The following is a 24,958-nucleotide window of genomic DNA, read 5'->3' as shown; positions in this document are numbered from 1 at the left end:
GGTTCATATGTGGAATGAACTGCCAGAGGAAGTGGAACATGCAGGTGCACTTGCAACATTTAAAAACCATTTGGATAGGTGTGTGAATAGGAATGGTTTAGAGGGATATGGGCCAAATGCAGGCATCTGGTCAACAATGACGAGATGGATTGAAGGGTCAGTTTCTGTGTTGTATGGCTCTATGACTCTCTGAATCATTCCTTAATGTGTAGTCATTGTCAACACACAAGCATGTATGGTAGTTAGTGAACACACAGCAGTGCTCCTTACACACAGCAGGGAGGTTCATGACCAGTTTTGTCTGGGTGAGGGCTCAGCAGAGCGTCTCTGCTGCTCTTTGAGTAGTATCACAAGGCACTGAACAAGTAGACCGGATACTGGTTTAATGTCTTAACTGCACACATTCCTTCAATAACCACATCTTTTCTTCAAATCCTGAAACAGGCTCAGGACTCATGTCTTACTGCTGAGCCAAACTAATTTTATTTAGAATGCATTCGCGACATGACTCGAGGCAACTGGAGCAATTTTCTCTCCCTGCTTTTTCCTCCTCTCCTCTTTATAGGATCTTGAGAATCTTTCGGTAATGTTCTTGGTTTGTGGTGTGATGAAGTGTCAGCATTTCTGAGAACACAGGATCCTCAGCAGTTATGCACCACAAAGTCCATCTAGCAGCGATGAGATGAAGTCCCAATATCCCATTTCAAGTGTTAATTGTTAGCAAGGGCAAAAGGAGAAACTACTACTCGACCTTATACACCCTCTGGAGATGGCAGATTGCCCCAGTTCAATGACTCGTCTGAAAGATAGCACTGGTAGTCTGCACTTCACTGAAGAGCTTGAGTTTGAGTTACTGGGAGTGGGTTTGAACCCAGAGCCTTCAGATTCAGAGGCTCTATCGCTGCACTAATGCTGACTTCTAACCCAGTTTGCTACAAAATTGTAGATTCAGGCTGAAGCATCTGTTTGCTGTGATATTTGTTTGCAAAAGCACTTCACAGAAATTTCCATTCAGTCCGTCATGTCTGCACCAGCTCTAGCCTAGTTTCCTGCCTTTTCACCAAATCACTGCACACACTTCATCTTTTTCTCTCCAGAGAGAGCAGTCCCAACTTTTTAAATCTATCCTCACAGCTGAGGGGTCTCAAACCTGGAACCATGTTAGTAAATGGTTTCTTCACTCTGCACACCGTGGGTGATGTGGTGGCTCAGTGGTTAGCACTGCTGCCTCACAGCAGCAGGAACCTGAGTTCAATTCCTGCATTGGGTTACTATCTGTGGGGAGTTTGCATATTCTCACTGTGTTTATGTGGGCTTGCTTGGTTTCCTCCCACAATCTAAAGATGTGCAGGTTAGATGAATTGGCCATTGCTAAACTACCCAATGTGTTAGGCGTAAATGTAGGGGAATGGGTTACTCTTTGGATGGTTGGTGTTGTCTTGTTGGGCCTATTTCCATACTGTAGAGAATCTAATCTTCTCTGTCTCCAATAATGCTCCACTATCTTTCCAATTATGTGATACCCACAAATGTTCACAGTACTCCAGCTGAGGCTGAGCAAGTTCTGATTTAAAGTTCTAAACTGGAGTAAGGCCAGCTTTGACGGTGTGAGGCAAGAACTTTCGAAAGTTGATTCAGGGAGCCATTCACAGGTAAAGGGAAAGTGCAAAGTGAGAGGTCTTTAAAATGAGATAATGAGAGTTCAGAGACAGTATGCTCCTGTTAAGGTGAAGGGCAAAGCTGTGAGTTTAGGCAATACTGAATGACTGGAGAAATTGAGACTCTGGTCAAGATAAAAGAAGGAGGTATATGTCAGGTATAGACAGCTGGGATTGAGTGAATCCTTAGATGAATAATAAAGGTAGTAGGAGTACACTTAAGATGGAAATCAAGAGGGCAAAAAATCTTTGTCAAATTGGGTTAAGGAGAATCCAAACAGATTCTACAGTTACATTAAGGGAAGAAGAGTAACTAGGGAGAGAATCCTTTAAAGATCAGCAGGACCACCTATGTGTGGAACCACAGGAGATGTGTGAGACACTAAACATGTATTTCACGTCAGTATTTACAGTGGAGAAGGGTACAGAAGCTAGAGAACTTGGGGAAATAAATGGTAATATCTTGGAAAGTGTCCAGATTACAGAACAGAAGGTGCTAGAGATCTTAAATCCCAGGGACCAAATCAGGTATATCCCAGAACTTTGTGCAAAGCCTGGGAAGAGATTATTGGGCCTCTTGCTGAGATATTTGTGTCAATGATAGCTATGGGTGAGGTGCCAGAAGACTGGAAGTTGGATAACATGGTGTCACTATTTAAGAAAGGCGATGAAGAAATGCCAGGGAATTATAGACTGTTGTGCCTGATATCAGTGGTGGGGAAGTTGGAGGGATTCTGAGGAACAGAACTTATATGTATTTTGGAAAGGCAAGGACTGATTAGGGATAGTCACATGGCATTGTGCATTGGAAATCATGTCTCACTAACTTGATAGATTTTTCTGAAGAAGTGACAAAAAGATTGATGAAGGCAAAGGCAATATAGACTTTAGCAAGATGTTGGATAAGATACTGCATGGAAGATTGTAGCAAGGTTAGATTACATGGAATATCTAATTGGATACAAAATTGGTTGAAGGTAGGAAACGAAAGATGGTGGTAAAAGGTTGTTTTTCAGACTGGAGGCCTATGGACAGTGCTGTGCTGCAAGGATCCATGATGGCTTCAGCCTTTTTGTCATTTATATAAATGATTTGATGTGAACCTAGGAAGTATGGTTCATAAATTTGCAGGTGACACCAAAATTGGTGGTGTTGTAGACAGTGAAGATGCAACAGGACCTTGATCAGATGGGCCAATGGGCCAAGGACTGGCAGAAAGAGTTTAATTTAGATAAATGTGAAGTGTTGCATTTTAGTAAAGCAAATCATTACACAGTTAATAGTAGGGCCTTGGGGAGTGTTCTGAATGAAGGGACCTCCGTGCAGATGCATAGTTCCTTGAAAGTGAAATCACAGGTAGTCAGGGTAGTGAAGAAGGTGTTTGGTACGCTTGTCTTCATTAGTCAGTGCATTGACTGTAGGAGTTGGGATCTCATGTTACAGCTGTACAAGACATTGGTAAGGTCAGTTTTAGAATTCTGGTCTCCCTGCTTTGGAAGGACATTGTTAAACTGTGTTTTTAATATATCCATTTGTGGGATGAGGGCATTGCTGGTTGACCAGCATTGTTTTGCCTATCTCTAGTTGTCTTGAGAAGATGGTGGTGAGCTGCCTTCTTGAACCGCTGCAGTCTGTGTGCTGTGGGTTGATCCACAATGCCATTTGGGAGGGAATTTGAGGATTTGACTCAGCGACACTGAAGGATTGACAATATATTTCTAAGTCAGGATGGTGAGTGGCTTGGAAGGGAACTTGAATGTTTTGGTGTACCCCTGTATCTGCTACCTTGTTCCTTCTAGATGGAAGTGGTCATGGTTTTGGAAGGTACTGTTTGAGGATCTGTGGTGAATTTCTGCAGTGCGTTTTGTAGATAATACACAGTGCTGCTGCTGAGTGTTGGTGGTGAAGGGAGTGAATGCTTATGGATATAGTGCCAATCAAGCAGGCTGCTTTGTCCTACATGGTGTAAAGATTTTTGAGTGTTGTTGGACTTGCACTCAATTGGACAAGTGGGGAGTATTCCATTATATTTCCTGACATGTGCCTTGTAGATGGATCCTGACCAAAATGTCGACTCTCGTGCTGTTCTGATGCTGCTATGCTTTTTCCATCTCCACACTTTACCGACTCTGACTTTCCAGCATCTGCAGTCCTCACTATCTCCTTGTAGATGGTGGACAGGTTTTGGGGAGTCAGGAGGTAAATAACTTGTCAAATATTCCTAGCCTCTGACTTGAAATCATTGGCAAATATCCCCATTTATGACTTTATGATGGTGGAAAAGTTATTGATGAAGCAGCTGAAGATGGTTGGGCCTAGGATACTATCCTGAAGAATTCCTGCAGAGATGTCCTGGATGACTGACCTCCAGCAACCACAATCATCTTCCTGATGAAGGGCTCCTGCCCAGAATGTCAATTTTCCTGCTCCTTGACTGCTGCCTGACCTGCTGTGCTTTTCCAGCACCACTCTAATCTTGACTCTAATCTCCAGCATCTGCAGTCCTCACTTTTGCCCAATCACTGAAGAGTTTACCAGTACACATTGATTCCAGTTTTGTTAGGGCTCCTTAAATGGTCACATGCAGCCTTGACATCAATGGCTATCACTCTTGCCTCACCTCTGGAATCCAGCTGTTTTGTCCATATTTGATCCAAGGCTGTAATGAGATCAGGAGCTGAGTGGGCCTGGCAGAACCCAAACTAGGCATCACTGAGCAGGTTATTACTGAGCAGGTGCTGCTTGATAGCACTGTTGATGACACCTTCCACACTTTACTGAGTAGACTGATGGGGCAGTAGTTGGCTGGGTTGTATTTGTCCTGCTTTTTTCTGTACAAGACATAACCTGGGCAATTTTCCATGTTGTTGAGTAGATGTCAGTGTTGTAACCATACTGGAACAGCTTAGCTAAGGGAGCAGCAAGTTCTGGAGCACAAGTGTTTTGTACTATTGCTGGAATTTGTCAGGAGCCGTTGCCCCTGCAGTATCCAGTGTCTCCACTGTTTCTTGATATCACGTGGAGTGAATCGAATTGGCTGAAGAATAGTGTCTGTAATGCTGGAGAGCCACTGGAGGAGACCAAGATGGACTATCCACTCGGTACTTCTGGCTGAAAATTGCATTTTGCGCTGATGCGCTGTGCTCTTGTATCATTGAGGATGGGGATATTTGTGGAGCCTCCTTCTCCAGTGAGTTGTTTAATTGTCCATCACCATGGTGATGGCGGCACAGTGGCACAGTGGTTAGCACTGCTGCCTCACAGCGCCAGGGACCTGGGTTCAATTCCCGCCTCAGGTGACTGACTGTGTGGAGTTTGCATGTTCTCCCCGTGTCTGCGTGGGTTTCCTCCGGGTGCTCCGGTTTCCTCCCACAGTCCAAAGATGTGCGGGTCAGGTGAATTGGCCATGCTAAATTGCCCGTAGTATTAGGTAAGGGGTATATGTAGGGGTATGGGTGGGTTGCGCTTCGGCGGGTCGGTGTGGACTTGTTGGGCCGAAGGGCCTGTTTCCACACTGTAAGTAATCTAATCTAATCATTCCCAACTGGAAGTGGCAGGACTACAGAGCTTAGATCTGATCCATTGGTTGTGAGATGGCTTAGTCTGTCTATCACTTGCTGTTTATGCTGTTTGATACACAAGGAGTCCTGTTTGGGGACTTCATCAGGTTGACACCTCAGTTTTATGTATGCTTGGTGCTGCTCCTGACATACCCTCCCGCACTCTCCATTGAAATGAAAAGGGTTCAGAGCAGGTTTACAAGGATGCTGGGATTAGAAGATTTGAGCTATTGGCAGGGGTTGAAAATGCTGGGGCTTTTTCTCTCTGGAGCATTGGAGGCTGAGGGGTGACCTTATTGAGGTTGAAAAACCATAAAAGGCAGGGAGAGGGTGAATAGCCAAGGTCTTTTTCCTCAGGGTAGGTGAATCCAAAACGGGAGGGCATAGATTTTAGGTGACTGGGGAAAGATTTAAAAGGGACCTGAGGAGTAGACTTATCATGCAGAGGGTTGTGTGTGTATGGAATAAGCTGCCAGAGGACGTGGTGGAGGCTGGTACAATTCCAACATTTAAAAGGCATCTGGATGGGTACATGAATAGGAAGAGTTTAGAGGGATTTGGGCCAAATGATGGCAAGTGAGGCTGGATCAGTTTGGGATACCCAGTCAGCATGGATGAGTTGGATCAAAGAGTCTGCTTCCATGCTGTTCGCCTGTAGACTCGAAGTGTTATCTACAAATTCAACATCACTTCCTTGCTCTTTAACTTTATGCCCCTGTGAATAAAGTCAGGAAGAGTGTCTGCTTTTTTTTTAACTTCTCTGTGCATCTCTCTCCACCTTCAATAATCTGTGCACATAACACACTCAGGGGTGTCTGCTCCTGCACCCCCTTTAGAATTGTACCCCTCATTTTATATTGTCTTTCAGTGTTCAAAGTGCATCAACATACTCTTTGTAGGAGCAAATTACTGCAGATGCTGGAATCTGGTGAAGAGTCATCTGGGCGCGAAACATTAGCTTGCTCTCTCTCCACGGATGCTGTGATTTTCTTTGTTTTCACCACACACTTCCCAGCATTGATTTGGACTGTACGCATTATCCAAATACTTGCATTTTGTTTTTGATCTTCGAATAACTCCTTCTGATACTGACACAAAGGGCGACGCTGTCGAAATTTCAGTCTTCAGCATAACAATGGGAGAAGAACACAACTGAATGTTGAACTCACAGCATATTTACACCTCCAGAAATATTGAATAAGTGTTTTGGCAAGGTTCTGTTGTCACATTAATGAATTGTGTTCTAACAGTGTTATGAAAACAAAAAGCAAACGAGCCAGTGTGAGGCTCAAACTTTCACGTTGAATGTTGTGTACAGCACCATCAAAGTAAACAGTGGCTGAGAGACAACAGTACAAAATAAAACACTTATCAATTGCTTTCCAGTAACCCACCACTGCATCAGATTAAATACCACAGTTACGAGATGTGCTGCAGATACTTGAAAAAAAATAAGTTTGGGGACAGCATAAATGAGGCAACATAAAAGTGGCATGTTCCAAATTCTTTTAAGAACTTAAAGTAAGTTTGTCTTTTTTTTCCCACCCAGTTAAAATTTAGTTCATCATCATAAAATTGAAGCTATATGTGGATTGATAGGGGATGGTAAAAGTTGGCTTATTGTATCGCACGAATCTCCTACGATTTTGATGGTTCCATCTGCATATTCTTTCTGCTCTGACTTGCCATCAGATTTTCACAGCTAGCACCACTGAAGTCAGAAAGCCCAGCATTTCTGTATCCTCTGTTATGAACACCTCAAATGAACACCTCCATTCTGGAGCTGAACTACGGAGATAGTCGTCATGGATGGCATCATGTTTGCTATGGCTTCTGGCAAGTTCTGTCACAAGATCACTCTTTTTATCTTCATTTGTGGGACTTGGGCATCACTGGCTGGCCAGCATTGATAGCCCATCCCTACTTGCCCTTGAGAAGGTGGTGGTGAGCTGCCTTCTTGAATCGCTGCAGTCCACTTGCTGTGGGTTGGCCCACAATGCTGGTAGGGAGGGAATTCCAGGATTTTGACTCAATGACTGTGAAGGAATAGCGGAATATTTCCAAATCAGGGTAGTGAGTGGCTTGGAGGCAAACTTGCAGGTTGTGGTGTTTCCAAGTACCTGCTGCCCTTGTCCTTCTAGATGGAAGTAGTCATGGATTTGGAAGATGTTGTCTAAGGATCTTCAGTAAATTTCTGCATGGTGGGTAGACTTTGGGGTGTCGGGAGGTGAGTTACTTGCTACAGTATGCCTAGTCTCTGACCTGCTCTTGTAACCGCTGTGTTTACGTGGTGAGTCCAGTTGAGCTTCTAGTCAATGGTAACCCCAAGGATGTTGACAGTGAGGGTTTCAGTGATGGTAATACCATTGAATGTCAAGGGGTGTTGGTTAGAATGGCTCTTATTAGTGATGGTCATTGCCTGGCATTTGTGTGGCGTGAATGTTGCTTGCCACTTGTCCACCCAAGCCTGGATATGGTCCAGATGTTGTTGCATTTGAGCATGTACTGCTTCAGTATCTGAGGAGTTGTGAACAGTACTGGATGCTGTGCTTCGGTGTTCTGCCCTTCAGCTCATTTCAGTTGCAAGCAAAGAACTGTGATATCCTAAAGACAATTGAGTAAAAATCTGGAATTACTCAATGGCGACCATGTGACCACAGTTGATTGTTGTAAAATCCCATCTGGTTCACTAATGTCCTTTTTGGGAAGAACGTCTGACACCCTGACCTGGGCCGATGGCCAGTCCACCTAACTTGACTGTGGGAGAAGATTGGAGCATCCAGAGGAAACCCACACAGACACAGGGAGAATGTGCAAAATCCATACAGGCCAAGAGTGATATCGAACCCGTGTCCCTGGTGGAGTGAGGCAGTAGTGCTAACCACTGAGCCACCATGCCACCCAAAATCCAGTCTGGAGCAAGTCTAGTTTTGTGCCACTGGAGAGTTTGACATGGGAGACGCCGGTGAGCATCATAGTTGCCTGCACTTTCCAGAAGTGCAACGACTTCCACACTCCCCTCTCATTAAGCATGCTGTTTGTTCACCATTGAATTCTCTTCTCAAGCAGTCAACAGCTCCCCAAAGAGAAGTAGTCCCTGTGGCCCTTCAGTCCAAGTATCTCTGAGGATGAAGATTGTGGCGTGTCAGAGAACTCACTCACCAACACAGGAGCAGTCAACTGTGAGACTGCTGCATGTTCAATTCAACATGCCTCATTGACTGAGTCCTGGGTGGGTCCCTTTGCTCAAGTGGATTCAAGGACACAGGCTGGTGATCACATCACTGGCACCAGCCCATAACTGGTGGAGCAAGATATGTCTGAGGTCCCTGAGACTCACAGGATTGCTAGAGACCAGGAGGCTGATATACCTCTGAACTCAGCCATAACTAACATACAGGGGGATAGTGGGGTCAGCGTCATTATTGTGGGAGGTGTGGTTTTTATTATTATTTATTCATAGGATGAAGGCATCGCTGACTAGGCCAGCATTCCTAATTGCCCCAGAGAGCGGGTTAAAGTAACCCACGACGCTGTGGATCTGGAGTCACATGTAGGCCAGACCCGATAAGGATGGCACCCTAAAGGGTGTTAGTGAACCAGATGGGTTTTCCCCAGCAGTTAGCAATGAATCTGTGTGGCATAGCGTTAATGTAACATGACACATTATCCAGAGCCCAAGTCTAAAGTCTTGAGGACATGGGTTCAAATCCCCTTGTGGTAGGGTGGTGAAATTTGAATTAATTTAAAAAATTAAATGAAATTAGTGATCATGCAACCACTGTCGATTGTTATAAAAACCCACCTGGTTAGGTAATATGCTCAGGGATGGAATTCTGCCCTCTTTACCTGGTCTGGCCTACAGGCTGACATTCATATAATTGACTCCTAGCTGTCTTTGGACAGTTCAAGATAACCAACAAATGCTGGCTGAGCCAGTGATGTCCACAGCCCATGGACAGATTTTAAAAATTGGTCAGTCATGATCCTGGATGCTCAGTCACAGAGGATGTGCAGCCATTGGGATGGTACAATGTGGGATCCTAATATTTCACAGGACTGTAAAGAATGACAGGGCAGAATAGGAATAATTACATTGAGTAGGATGTCACGGATGTGAGGGCCTTCCTCAGGTTGAGTTTTCCCTGATTGGACGTACCTTTATCGGAGAGGGTCACCCAGCATATTGCTGTCCACAGTGAGCCCTCTTTGTGGGAGTACTCAGTATGTTGCAGATACTGAGCTGCAACATTAACACAGAGCTCAGGTTCCTGCTCAAAGTTATCATGTTACAAGCAGGGAGAAGAACTTTGCTGTAACTCAAAATTTAAATGCAAACTAAAACCATTGCCAACCAATGAGAACTGTTGAATTGGACAGGCAGTGACCTCCCAGTCAACTTCTCCATAGCAAGCAGCAGGAAAAGAAATATGTCCATATAGCTCAGTACCCCTGGAAGTGGGAGTTATGAAGTTCTTTTTATTCACTCGTGGGATGTGGGCATTGCTGAGTGGGCCAGCATTTATTGCCTGTCCCAGGTCATCACGTCATTTTCTGGTGTATCAGATTTAGTGAGAGAGAGGGCCCACCACAACCATCTCAGCACCTTCAACATTGGCTTCTTCCTCAGAGGAGATCTCCCCCTCCTGTCCTTTATGGAGTCAGGCCATGGATGGTACAGCAAACGATGAAGTTGGGCACAATACCTGGAGTGTATGGCATTACACTCCCTGACTGATTCAGGCAGCTCTGATTCACATCTTTAGGAACCTAAATGGTCTGCTCTATAACGGCCCTTAGGAAAGGAGGTGAAGCACTGAATCTCTCCCCCGGGGCAGTCTGTGTGTGTCCAAGGGCTGTCATAAGTCAACAGTCCTCTCCTGTGTGTGCCGAAGATGGCTGAAAGATACCTGTGAGTGTTCCACAATATCAGCATTGTGACAGCTGCCTGGGTAACAGACCCGCATTCCCTGCCTGGCGTGGTCACAGATAATCTGTACATTGATGGAATGGAAGCCTTTCCCTGTCCATGAAGGCAGCTGCTCATCAGTAGGATGTTCGGTGGAACCCTGACTGCCTGACTCACAGCCTCAGGGACTAGGTGAGTCTGAGCAAACAGAGAATCACTGACCTTCCATCCATGTTTATGACAGGATGCCTGTGAGATTCAGAAGATTGAGAGACTGCACAAATTCACCAAGACCCCTTAGAGAGCACTTTCCAACCTGCAACCACCTCCATCTAGAAAGACAAGGGCAGCAAATACATGGGAACGGCACCACCTTCAAGTTCCCCTCCAAGCCATTCACCATCCTGATTTGGGAATATATTGCCATTCCTTCACTGTCGCTGGGTCAATATCCTGGTTTCTCTCCCTTATGAAATAGCGGGTCTACCTACAGCACATCAGAAGGCTCAAAGCTGAATCTGTCTAATGTGGCCTTGGGATGAAGGCCCAAGCAGCAGCCCCACCTCCACTGCCCCATGCCCTCGATAGCCTCCAGCTCTTGCACTGTGCGGCAGTAGCATTCCACTATGATTCCAGAACATGCATTTGTTCAAGATGATAAGCTTGTACCAATAGGGAAGATGATAGGCTTGCATCAATAGGGAAGATGATGGGCTTGCACCAATAGGGGAGATGATAGGATTGCACCAGTAGGGGAGATGATAGGCTTGCACCAATAGGGAAGATGATGGGCTTGCACCAATAGGGGAGCTGATAGGATTGCACCAGTAGGGAAGATGATAGGCTTGCACCAATAGGGGAGATGATAGGCTTGCATCAATAGGGAAGATGATGGGCTTGCACCAATAGGGGAGATGATAGGATTGCACCAATAGGGAAGATGATAGGCTTGCACCAATAGGGGAGATGATAGGATTGCACCAATAGGGAAGATGATAGGCTTGCACCAATAGGGGAGATGATAGGATTGCACCAGTAGGGGAGATGATAAGCTTGTACCAATAGGGAAGATGATAGGCTTGCATCAATAGGGAAGATGATGGGCTTGCACCAATAGGGGAGATGATAGGATTGCACCAATAGGGAAGATGATAGGCTTGCACCAATAGGGGAGATGATAGGATTGCACCAATAGGGAAGATGATAGGCTTGCACCAATAGGGGAGATGATAGGATTGCACCAGTAGGGGAGATGATAGGATTGCACCAGTAGGGGAGATGATAGGCTTGCACCAATAGGGGAGATGATAGGATTGCACCAATAGGGAAGATGATTGGATTGCACCAATAGGGAAGACAATAGGCTTGCACCAATAGGGAAGCTTCTCGATTGCTGTCTCCTCCCTTGCTGTTTTGCTTGCTGTTTGCAAGAGAGGAGAAAGTGAGAACTGCAGATGGTGGAGATCAGAGCTGAAAAATGTGTTGCCGGAAAAGCACAGCAGGTGAAGGTGCCGGGAGTGGAGGTTGGGTTGGTGGGGGGGTATGGACCTGACGAGGGAGTCCATCCCCCATCACGAAGGCCTCAAAGCCCTCCGCTTCTTCCTTTCCCGCCGAACCAACCAGTACCCTTCCACTGATACCCTCCTTCGACTGACTGAACTGGTCCTCACCCTGAACAACTTCTCTTTCCAATCCTTCAATCCTCCAAACCAAAGAAGTAGCCATAGGCACCTCTTCGTCGGATATGTGGAACAGTCCATTTTCCGCAGCTACAATGGCACCACCCCCACCTTTTCCTCCACTACATCGATGACTGTATCGGCGCTACCTCGTGCTCCCACGAGGAGCTTGAATAGTTCATCCACTTTACTAACACCTTCCACTCTGACCTCAAATTTACCTGGACCATCTCAGACTCCTCCCTCCCCTTCCTAGACCTCTCCATTTCTATCTCGAGCTACCGAATCAACACGGACACATACTATAAACCGACCGAATCCCACAGCTACCTAGACTACACCTCCTCCCACCCTGCCCCCTGTAAAAATGCCATCCCATATTCCCAATTCCTTTGCCTCCGCCGCATCTGCTCCTAGGAGGACTAATTCCAATACCGAACAACCCAGATGGCCTCCTTCTTCAAAGACCGCAATTTCCCCTCAGACATGGTTGACGATGCTCTCCACCACATCTCCTCCACTTCCCGTTCCTCCACCCTTGAGCTCCGCCCCTCCAGTCACCACCAGGCAGAAACCCACTGGTCCTCACCCACCACCCCACCAACTTCCAGATACATCGTATCATCCTCTGTCATTTCCACCACCTCCAAACAGACCCCACCACCAAGGATATATTTCCCTCCCCTCCTCTATTAGTGTTCCGTAAAGACCACTCCCTCGTCAGGTCCACACCCCCCACCAACCCAACCTCCACTCCCGGCACCTTCCCCTGCAACTGCAAGAAATGCAAAACTTGATGATGCTCTCCACCACATCTCCTCCACTTCCCTCCAAGGCCCCAAGGGATCCTTCCATATCCCACACAACTTCACCCGCATCTCCATACAAATCATTTACTGCATCCGCTGCACCCGATGTGGCCTCCTCTACATTGGGGAGACAGGCCTCCTACTTGCGGAACGTTTCAGGGAACACTTCTGGGACACCCGCACAAACCAACCCAACCGCCCCGTGGCTGAACACTTTAACTCCCCCTCCCACCCTGCCAAGGACATGCAGGTCCTTGACCTCCTCCATTGCCAGACCATGGCAACACGACGCCTGGAGGAATAGCGCCTCGTCTTCCGCCTAGGATGAATGCAGATTTCTCCAGCTTCCTCATTTGCCCTCCCCCCACCTTATCTCAGTCCCAACCCTCAGACTCAGCACCACCTTCTTGACCTGCAATCTTCTTCCCGACCTCTCCGCCCCCACCCCCTCTCCAGCCTATCACCCTCACCTTAACCTCCTTCCATCTATTGCATTCCCAAGTTCCTCCTTCCTACCTTTTATCTTAGCCTTCTTGGCACACCCTCCTCATTCCTGAAGAAGGGCTTATGCCCGAAACATCGATTCTCCTGTTCTTTTGATGCTGCCTGACCTGCTGCGCTTTTCCAGCAACACATTTTTCAACACTATTTGCAAGAGAGATCTTGTGAAAGTGGCAGTCAGATGAAAATGTACTTTGAATACATGACTTCAAGTGATCTCATTGGAATCTGGAGAAAAGATGGCATTGTAACCCCGAGGGCAGCCGAACTGGATCTCTGCATCGGATTCCTGATTAACAAGCAGACCCTTCAGTTGATCAAAACATGCAAGATCTAACTTTACTCTACACAAATAAAAACTCGCATGTTGGCTGCAGTCATTTCTCCTCTGATAGCATGTTCCATGCTGAGTATGATAGTGTTTCTACATGGTGAGATTATGCTTGCTCATCCCCTAAACTGTTGCATATCCTCAACAATCTGTCAACCCTGTTACCCTTGTGGCCCTCCATCTTTGGTTAATGGATGTGACTTTATACCAAGAAAACATGATTACAAGGTGATCAAATTTGGGAATTAAATATTCAGGGATATGTGACTCTTCAATAGGACAAGCAGGAAGGAAATGGTGCTGAGGTAGCTTTAGTAGTATGTGATGGGTTAAGAAATGATTTTATATTATAAAATGATTAGGTAAGGGAGCAGAATTAGGCCATTAAGTGCCTTGAATCTGCTCCACCGTTCAATCATGGCTGATTTGCTTCTCATCCCCATTCCCCAGCCTTCTCCCCATTGTGCTTGATCTCCTTATTAATCAAGAACCTGGAAAAGCACAGCAGGTCAGGCAGCATCTGAGGAGCAGGAGAATCAATGTTCCGGGCAGAAGTCCTTCATCAGGAATGAAGGACTTATGCCTGAAATGTCAATTTTCCTGCTCCTCGGATGCTGCCTGACATGCTGCGTTTTCCAGCACGACATTCTCGATTCTGATCTCCAGCGTCAGCAATCGTTACTTTCTCCTGAACAAAGACCTGCCTGGCTCTGTCTTAAAGACACTCAATGACTTGGCCTCCACAGGGTCATGTTGTGGCTGTACAGGACATTGTGAAGCCACTTTTTGGAGTGCTGTGTACAGTTCTGGTCTCCCTGCTACAGGAAGGATAAATTGAAAAAGATGCAGAAAGGGTTGACAAGGATGTTACTGGGGCTGGAGGGTTTGAGTTATAAGGAGAGGCTGAGGCTTTTAGCACAGGAGGTTGAGGGGTGACCTTATAGAGGTTCATAAAATCATGAAGGTGATAGATAAGGTAAATAGCAAAGGTTTGTCCCGTAGGGCAGGGGAGTCCAAAAATAGAGAGCATAATTTTAAGGTGAGATGAGAATAATTTAAAAGGGACCTGAGGGCAACTTTTTCACACAGTGGGTGGTGCATGTATGGAATGAACTGCCAGAAGTAGATGCACGTATAGTTGGAACATTTAATAGATGTTTGGACGGGTACATGACTATGAAAGGTTCAGAGATATGGGCCAAACACAAGCAAATGGGAAGGATTTAGTTTGGGAAATCTGGTCAGCATGGACGAGTTGGACTGAAGGGTCTCTTTTTATGCTGTATGACTCTATGACCCTATGACTTCTTCAGCAATGAGTTTCATAGATTCACCACCATCTGAATGAAGAAATTCCTCCTCATCTCCCTTCTCAAGGGTCATCTCTTCACTCTGAGACTGTGCCCTTGGATCTGAGTCTCTCCTACTAATGAAAACATGCCCACTCTATCTAGTCCTCTCAGTATACTGTGAGTTGCAATGAGGCAGAATATTGCAGAATCCGTGTGGCTGGACATAAAAAATAACAATGGGAAAAAGACACTGTTGTAAGTAATCTATCATCCCTAAACAATATCTGTTCAGTAGAACAGGGAATAAGCCATGAGGAAATGAAGGCACATGAAAAGGCAGTACAGCACAGCAGAATTCATAGAGTATATCTGAGAAGAAGACTGGAGGTTGGCTAATGTTGTGCCACTGTTTAAGAAGGGTGGTAAGGACAAGCCAGGGAACTATAGACCGGCGAGCCTGACCTTGGTGGTGGGCAAGTTGTTGGAGGGAATCCTGAGCGACAGGATGTACATGTATTTGGAAAGGCAAGGACTGATTAGGGATAGTCAACATGGCTTTGTGTGTGGGAAATCATGTCTCACAAACTTTATTGAGTTTTTTGAAGAAGTAACAAAGAGGATTGATGAGGGCAGAGTGGTGGACGTAATCTATATGGACTTCAGTAAGGCGTTCAACAAGATTCCCCATGGGAGACTGGTTAACAAAGTTAGATCTCACAGAATAAAGGGAGAACTAGCCATTTGGATACAGACCTGGCTCAAAGGTAGAATACGGTGGGTGGTGGTGGAGAGTTGTTTTTCAGACTGGCCGCCCGTGACCAGTGGAGTGCCACAAGGATTGGTGCTGGGTCCACGACTTTTCGTCATTTATATGAATGATTTTGATGTAAACATAAAAGGTATGGTTAGTCAGTTTACAAATGACACGAAAATTGGAGGTGTAGTGGACAGCCAAGAGCCTCAGATTACAACGGGATCTTGATCAGATGGACCAATGGGCTGAGAGGTGGCAGACGGAGTTTAATTTAGATAAATGTGTGGCGCTGCATTTTCAGAAAATCTTTGCAGGGCTGAGATACTTAATGGTAAGATCCTCGGGAGTGTTGCTGAACAAAGAGATCTTACAGTGCATGTTCCTAGCTCCTTGAAAGTGGAGTCACAGAGAGATAGGATAATGAAGAAGGCATTTGTTATGCTTTCCTTTATTGGTCAGAGTATTGAGTACAGGAGTTGGGAGGTCATGTTGCAGCTGTACAGGACATTAGTTCGGCCACTGTTGGAATATTGCATGCAATTCTGGTCTCCTTCCTATCGTAAAGATGTTGTGAAACTTAAAAGGGTTCAGAAAAGATTTACAAGGATGTTGCCAGGGTTGTAGGATTTGAGCTATGGGGAGAGGCCGAATAGGCTGGGGCTGTTTTCCCTGGAGATTCGGAGTCTGAGGGGTGACCTTATACAGGTTTATAAAATTACGAGGGGCATGTATAGGATAAATAGACAAGGTTTTTTTTCCCTGGGGTGGGGGAGTCCAGCGCTAGGGGGCATAGTTTTAGGGTGAGAGATGAAAGGTATGAAAGAATTCTAAGGGACAACTTTTTCGTGCAGAGGGTAGTGTGTGTGTGGAATGAGCTGTCAGAGGGAGTGGTAGAGGCTGGTATAATTACCGCATTTTAAAGACATCTAAATGGGTATATGAATAGGAACGATCTGGAGGGATATGGGCTGGGTACTGACAAATGGGACTAGATTGGGTTGGGGTATCTGGTCAGCATGGATATGTTGAAAGCAAAGGTCTGTTTCATTGCTGTGTGACTCTGCAATGAGCTGCATCCTGGTGCATCCTGGGAATTTATAAAAAGTAGCTACTGAGAAAGTAGATGCACTGGTCAAAACCTTCCATCAATACTGAGGTTCATGAAAAGTTCCAGACGACTGGAAAATTGCCAGTGTGACACCTTTAATCAAAAAAGTGTCAGTTCAGGTTCAGCAAAGTTTTCCTTTAGAGAGCACAGATGGAACTGAATCGAGTATGTAGACTCAAAAATGGAAAATACTTTTTATCTGAAAACCATTTGAACCTGAAGATTTTGGATGAAGGAGTCCCAACCTATAATAGCAAAAGTACCATATGTACTCATGTAAAAGTCAATTTTCTTTAGACTATTTTTAAAGATTCAATTTATAAGGTCAACTAGTACACGGGTACCAGTTTTGAGGGGCTGAAATTCATGCTGTAGTTTGAAATACCGTATTATTAGCAGAAGTCAATTTGATCACACAACTAATCCCAGATAAAGAAGAAAAACACAGTGAATTATGGTAAAGGTAATTACCGGCTAAAATCAAGAGAAACAAGAATGCATTACTGGTAGGAAATTTTATTTATACATAATGGTATATAAATTTAACATGTCAAAGATTCATTGAAATCCTGCAAAATCACACTGTTCGTGACCAGGTATGCAGCTAATATATCTCAGTTTTAATTAGATATAATGGCTCCAATTAAAATGATTAACTTTTTAACAATATTAACTTTTGGATGTATAGTGAACAAACTGTAATAAGTACCGATAAACTTAGTACTGGTCTAAATGAATGAGTGAATCAGAATGTGCTGTAGTAAACCAAGTAAACTAAGTAGAGTTATGAATGAATGAATGAATGAATGAATGAATAGAGACGCAATATAGTAAACAAAGAGCAATGAGTAGAGTTACCCGTATGAATGAATGAATGAATGTGATTTTGTTTAAGTGGATTAATGGGAACGTGCAGTTTTCTTTGTATGCGGTTTATAATGCCATATAGTCAGGTTGACCTTTACACGAGATACATGAAAAATACAGGACTTTTTGGCCCAAAATAGAGGTTAACTTTTACATGAGATCGACTTTTACACAAGTAAATACAGTACATCAATTAATCAGTCAGCAAAGCATCGTGAGGGGGAAGTCAATCATGACAAATTTATTAGAATTCTTTAAGTTGTATTTTTGACCTTTGATCTATTCAGCAGTATTAAGTAAATCAAGTACTTATCTCAATGCATGTGTGGTAATGTTGGAATAATTTGAGCAGCAGAGTGCCTCATGGTACCAGAGACACAGATTCGATTCCACCCAAGGGTAACTGTCTGTATTGAGTTTGAACATTCTCCCCCTGTCTGTGTGGGTTTCCTGCACATGTTCCAATTTCCTCCCACGGTCCAAAGATGTGTGGGTTAAGTGAATTGGCCATGAGAAATGTGGGGTTATGGAATAAGGTAGGGGAGTGAGTCTGAGTGAGATGCTCTTAGGAGAGATGGTGTGGACTTGTTAGGCCGAATGGCCTGTGACCACACTGTGCAGATTCAATTTAATCTCTGATTTGAGTTAAAATGCAGTAGAGAAACTATTTAACAGCCTGGCTGAGGATTATGCATCAGCTAGACTTTAAAGTGACATTTCACATTGTGCGGTAACTTGGTCTGCAAATTTGTATACAGGTCATCCTGTTAAAATGTACGTTTTGTTAACACAAACTCGCTATAGCACAATTGATGAACTGGAGACACTGTCTCTAAAGCGTGAAATTCAAAGCGTGTATTGGTCATAACGCGATTCTGGTCCCATTAGTTTAAATGGTGCTGCTATTGTGCGATTTTCTTACAACATGGGATTACACATGAACTGAACTAACGTGCCATAGTTGAACTGACTGTATACTCAAAGAGTCTTTAAGATGATTTCTTTACGATGTATGCATTCACACTCTCTGTTGGTCAATTCTCTACCATGGTCATTCCCTCCCTCCCTGCACTGGCCTTCATGAGTGCTGCTGTGCTGATTTAGCCATTTATTTCAATGCCCTATACTTTGCTGGTAGCTGCTTGAAAGGATATGAACAAGTTTACCCTCTCCCAAGAACATCCTTGAGCCTGCCTCCTTTCTGATTCCAACCTCCTCCCTGTATTCAGTCGATGCCTTTCTGATGAGTGCTGACTTGCGACACAGTGGGGAAAAGACAACATTTCTATTTTAAGCGCTCAGCTCTTTCGCTGCGTGCTCTTGACACTTTGAGGCAAGTGATGGAATCCTTGACATCCTTAAAATGAAATTCAAGGACAAAGAACCTTGCTTCGCTTGCACAGGCTGGAAATGCAATTCCTGCATCCAGAACATGCAACAATAACTAGACAGTGCTGTTTTTTAACTGCATGAATACTTTCAACCTTCAATTAGAACTTCTTGCATTTTCCTTTACTATCACATTCCATGGTGCGTCAATTTCCTTTTGTCGCTGTAACTTAATTCAGAACCCAGAATCCATGTTCTACGTCATGCTGGTAACTGTCTTTTTTCATTCAGTGAGAGAAACCTTTGGTGTCATTGTTTGTCTGTCAGCTCGAGAATGATGTCAGGAGTTGCATGTTTCTCACACGGATCTTTGATGCGCAGATCTTTGAGCACGTGGGGCAGACCACGAGGTAGATAAATCCTTTGCCTCTTTTCCTTCTGAGCTGGCACTCTGCCTCGTGATGAAGGCGTTTAGACTCAAAAGGTGATCGACGTCCAACAGTTGGCAGCAAGCTCCTTGCAGCCATCAATGCCAATGCTGTTGCACTTAAATGTTTTTGGAATGCCTCTTGTAACATTTTCTCTGTCCTTGCCTGGGAATGTGGCCATTTGAGAGTTCAGAGAATGGGGGCCTAAGAGGCTACTTTTTCACGCAAAGAATGCTGTGCGTATGGAATGAGCTGCCAGAGGAAATGGTCGAGGTGCTGGCACATGGGACGAGATTAATTGAAGATATCTGGTCGACATGGATGAGTTGGACAAAAGGGTCTGTTTCCGTACTCTATAATTCTACGATCCTATGACCTGGCAGGAGAGCCATATTTCAGCCTGGACACTGTCTCCAGACTGCTGAAGTTGATTTTTTTGTGATACAGGTTATGTCTGAAAGGCTTGCAGAGCTGCGACCCATTGAATTTGGAGAATGCAGTGAAGGCTTTGCTGGTGGGCCTTTTCTCACTGAGAAGCACAATCTGGATATCACTGCTGTCGAGGAGTGTCTTATTAACAAGTGTTCTGGACACTGGGACCTTTTCTGACTTGTATTTCATCAAGTCATTTTAGTCAAACATTTGTGCCTTAGTTTATAGGAAGTTGATCTGGTGTAGCAGATTCAGTGTTGGATCTCTTCATCAATTTGGGGCACCTTTTGGGGCACACTTCCAGGACCTCTGCTTCATTTCAAGGAGATGGAAATATATCTGAACTGGTTTGGATAGATATACAGATTTTGGTTTGCCACCATTCAAAGACAGATTGAGTTTGTTGTGAGCAGAATTGAAGAGATCAAGAGTGGCTTGCAAATGTGGTGCAGAGTGGCAACAATACCGCCCTCTTGTGTGTAAAGGTGAAGTCACCCTCATCCTACTGGAACAAGGGCAGTTCTCTCGTTGGTGAGAAACAACTGGCGGTGGTTTAACCTGAGGGTCGCCATGACTCAGGCAAGGGGAGAAATTGACAGAGAGAGTCCGTCACGGTAACCTCAGCCTTTTCAGGGATCAAACTCGGGGGCAGTAAAGTCATGGTTAACATTGCTGTCTCACAGTGCCAGGGACCTGGATTCAATTCATGCCCTCAGATGACTGTCAGTCTGTGTGGAGTTTGCATATTCCCCCTGTGTCTGTGTGAGCTTCCTCTCAGTTCTCTGGTTTCCTCACAGGGTCCAAAGATGTGTAGATTAGGTGGATTGATTTATGCTAAATTGCCTACAGTGTCCAGGGATGTGTAGGCTTGGAGGGTTAGTTCAGGAGTTAGGGTAATAGGATTAGGTCTGAGTGGGTTGCTGTTTTGAGGGTTGGGATGGACCAGACAACCTGCTTCTACACTGTAGGGGTTCAGCGATGATCTATGAATTATGCAGATGGTATTGCAAACCAACCCTCATGACAGAATACATCTCGAACACAGAACAATACAGGACAGGAGCAGGCCCTTCAGCCCTTCAAGCCTGCACGAACACATTTTGATAGCCAGTTTAATATTGGCATACAGACAACAGAAATTACAAAGTTTCCCATCTCAACACTATTTCATCTCATATCAGAGATCTTTGAGGTGAACATCCACAATAGTTAGGTTGTAAATAATATGGGTGTCATTCCACAACCTTCACATATGTATTTTTAATACAGTACAAAAGAAACTATCGGTGAATGGGAAAAGGAAGATTAGCAAAATCAGCACCTGGTAGCTCCAATTGTTCAGTAATAGTCGATATTTTTAAATTAAATAAGATTTCGTCTGTTCACAATCTTCGCAAGCATGTCAAACTCCTTCACTAATTAAGTGTCAGGTACAGTCCTACAAACATGACTGTCCACTCTTATCGTAAGAGTAGGAAATGAGGTCTGCAGATGCTGGAGATCACAGCTGCAAATGTGTTGCTGGTCAAGCACAGCAGGCCAGGCAGCATCTCAGGAATAGAGAATTCGACGTTTCGAGCATAAGCCCTTCATCAGGGAGGGCTTATGCTCGAAACGTCAAATTCTCTATTCCTGAGATGCTGCCTGGCCTGCTGTGCTTTGACCAGCAACACATTTGCAGCTGTCCACTCTTATCACCAACCACAACTACCAGCCTTTATTCTTAAACATAGAGCCCTTACACTTTTTTTTTTGCAGTATGGCAAAATATGGCTTCTTATATTTGTAGAGGCAGTATTCTGCAATTGTTTTAAACAAAGTGAAGGTGCAAAAGGATTTGTAACTGAATGCAGGAGTTGTGAGATTAAAAAGCTTAGGGCCATGTTTGAGAGAAGGCTTTGGGGTAAGCTGTTTGAGATCTTTCAGGTCATGGTAAGGTTTGCTTGGGAGATATGGCCAGAATAGAAGAAGGATGTATTCGTTGAGCGTTAATTGTGTACAAAGGATTGTGTAAATGCGGGGAGTGAGTAATCAGTGGATGTGAGTTTTATGGAGAATGGTTAATGAAAATAAAGTTCTCTCTAGAAGCGTGGACTTGACTTTGTTTAAATACAGCTATCTTTTAGTGTATAAGAATAATACCTGACCAACTATAAATGTATTTATTAATATTGTGCAATAAATCATCTTGTTGTTGACAGTAAACTACTTAGAATCCCTACAGTGGGGAAGCAGGCCATTTGACCCATCAAGTCCACACTAACCTCTGAAAAGCATTCCACCCAGACTCAGCCCCAGCCCATCCCTGTAACCCTGCATTTCCCATGGCTAATCCACCTAGCCTGCACACTATGACAATTTAGCCCAGCCAGTCCACATAACCTGCACATCTTTCGACTGTGGGAGGAAACCACAGGGGAGATAGGGAGAATGTGCAATCTCCACAGTCAGCCGAGGGTGGAATCAAACCCAAGTCCCTAGCGTTTGGAGGTAGCAGTGCTAAGCACTGAGCCACCAGATCACTCTTCAAAAAGTCCTTAGCAAGTACCACATGCTGGTAAAGTTGGCAAATGTCTTAAGGTACTCGGAGTGGTCATCTAGGAAAATGCCACAATTATCTGCCATGATCTATTTGAATGATGGAGCAGGTTCGAGGGGCCAATTAGCCTATTCCTTTTCCCAAGTTCAAAGTTCCCTTTTAATTGTTTTCAATTGTTTAGAAACGCATGACACAGCATGAATTATATAATCAGGTCACTTCCCAGTGGTTGCACTGTGATTAATAACTCAGGGTTGCTCAGCTTGGTCAAAGAGAAATGTTTACAACAACATGAAAACAGCACATTGAAAATGGCTGGAAAACGGCATGAGACTGAAATAGCAGAACTGGGGGAGGGGGTAAGGATTGGGAAGTGATTGGGGGATAGGAGAATGTAGCAGCTCCTAGATAATAGACCAAAGTAACACTGGGAGGTGACAACAGCAACAACATAGTTCCCTAAGAGACATCCAAAGAGCGTTGTCACAGCAGGAGATTTTAGGGCAGATGATCAATGAAAAAGTTGGTTTCAAGGAGTGCTTTGAAGGAGGAGGGAGGGAGTGAGTGAGTGAAGCAGGGAGGCTCAGAAAGGAATTCCACCACTGCCGACTCCCGCACAAGAGAGATTTACTCTGCATTGCTTCGCAGGCAGTTGCTGATGTAAATTCTTCAAAGTAAAAGGATCCCATTGACTGGAACAAGAAAGGCACAGCAAGTCAGGCAGCATCCGAGGAGCAGGAAAATCAACGTTTTGGGCAAACGCCCTTCATTCCTGATTAAGGACTTTTGCCCGAAATGTCGATTTTCCTGCTCCTCGGATGCTGCCTGACCTGTTGTGCTTTTCCAGCACCACATTCTCAACTCTGATCTCCAGCATCTGCAGTCCTCACTTTCGCTTGGAACAAGAAAGATCACATGTAATTTAATTTACATAATGTGTTCATTTTACATAATGCAACATTCCATGCAAGTTTGGATTGTATCTCATATTATAAACGATTAGTGCTATTGGTCTAAAAAGGCTAATTTGATAGTGAATGAAGTTAAAAATCACACAACACCAGAATATAGTCCAACAGGTTTATTTGGAAGCACTAGCTTTCGAAGCGCTGCTCCTTCATCAGATAGCTGCTTCACAGCTGCATGGTGAAGGAACAGCGCTATGAAAGATAGTGCTTCCAAATAAATCTGATGGACTATAATCTGGTGTTGTGTTTTTTCACCTTTGTTCACCCCAGTCTAACACCGACACCTCCATATCATGATAGTGAATGGGGAGCCGACTTAATATATCTCCTGGCTTTTATTTCCAATCAGTTCATGATGACATTTCTGAGGTCCTGTGAAGGTATAGTTCAGAGTTCGAGTGAGCCTGGGAAACACGAAAGACCGCGTCACGCAGGTTCTATGGTTTTAATTAAATCATGTTCTTGCTGTGCCAAAAACAGGCAACAGAACCTTTGAAGTTAATAGGAATTGTAACCAGAGCTGGAACCCATGCTGAGCTGAGGAAGGAACATAACCTGTAAGGTTTGGCTGTTACTGATGTTTCCCGTCATCCATTCAAGGGCAGTAATGCGAGCATGATAGTTTCAAAATGAGTCACAAACCTAATTCTAATTCGTGTTCAAATCATATAATCAATTCTGATATAAAGCAAAACCATAATATTTATTCAGACAGGGCTGTTACTGCAAGTTCATATGTTTGCAATGCATTTCTTACTTTGAACCACAACTTGAAACTATATAAGCTTTGCTTTTCAATTTGGCTTTGTTTGCAGTAACTGATGTAGAACTCTTTAGTAATTACTGCACAAGCATTTCAAATAATTCTCAGAAGCAAAAATGACTGTAATCTAACAGTCTTCATTCAAATTGTGAAAACTTGTATGGCAGAACATGGAAGAGTGCAGCACAGGAAAAGACTCTTCAACCCACCAGGTCTGTGCCAACCATAATGCCATTGTAACCTAATCTCGTCTGCCTGCACATGGACAGTATCCCTCAATTGCCTGCCTGTTCACATGTCTGTCAAAATGCCTCTTTAACATTGCAATTGCATCTGCTTCAACCACCTTCCCTGCTCCCCCACCCCTCAGCTATATGATCTAGGTACCTACCATCCTCTGTGAAAAAAAACTAGCCTCACACAACTCCTTTAAATTTTTCCCCTCTCACCTTGAACACACGTCCCCTAGTATTTGACATTTCCACCCTGGGAAAGAGACTCTGACTATCCACCCTATCAATGCCTATGATAATTTTATATACTTCTATCACATTGCCTGTCAGCCTCCGACTTCTTGATGAAAACAATGACAGTCCTGGAAACAATGGCTTAATGTTCATTTATTGGGGGGAGAGGGCTGCGTGGTATAAAGTCAGCTGAGAGGAAGTATTAGACAGTTAGTGTTCAGCCTTGAGGAGCTCAGGTCAGTCCATCAGACAGCAACAGCACCCTTTGTCAGTGGGTTTAATAACACTGTCATGATTAGACCCAAGAGTTCAGCAATACCAGCAATAACTTCATTCTAAAGAAGAGTCATTTTGGACACATGACATTAACTCTGTATCTCTCTCCACGGATGCTGCCAGACCTGCTGAGTTTGTCCAAGACTTCCTGCTTTATGGTTAGATCTCCAGCATTTGCAATATTTTGGGTTTTTTTCAGGGGCAGGTTCCTCACATTGAGGTCAGTTGAAATTATCAATCTACCTTCAAATCAACCTTGTGAGTTGAATTTGCACTTGAGGCTGAAGT

At 44.4% G+C, this 24,958-nt stretch overlaps 1 protein-coding gene across 1 annotated transcript in view; it reads left to right on the top strand.

The window, feature by feature from the left end:
• dpp6a (dipeptidyl-peptidase 6a) overlaps positions 1-24,958 on the top strand; it is a 1,150,594-nt gene that overhangs the window by 593,083 nt on the left and 532,553 nt on the right. The window lies entirely within an intron of this gene.

The sequence above is a fragment of the Hemiscyllium ocellatum genome, chromosome 5 (genome assembly GCF_020745735.1).
Source record: "Hemiscyllium ocellatum isolate sHemOce1 chromosome 5, sHemOce1.pat.X.cur, whole genome shotgun sequence".
Classification (NCBI taxonomy): Eukaryota; Metazoa; Chordata; class Chondrichthyes; order Orectolobiformes; family Hemiscylliidae; genus Hemiscyllium; species Hemiscyllium ocellatum.
The sequence above is the reverse complement of the archived record's forward strand: the minus strand, read 5'-3'. Positions and strand labels throughout refer to the sequence as shown.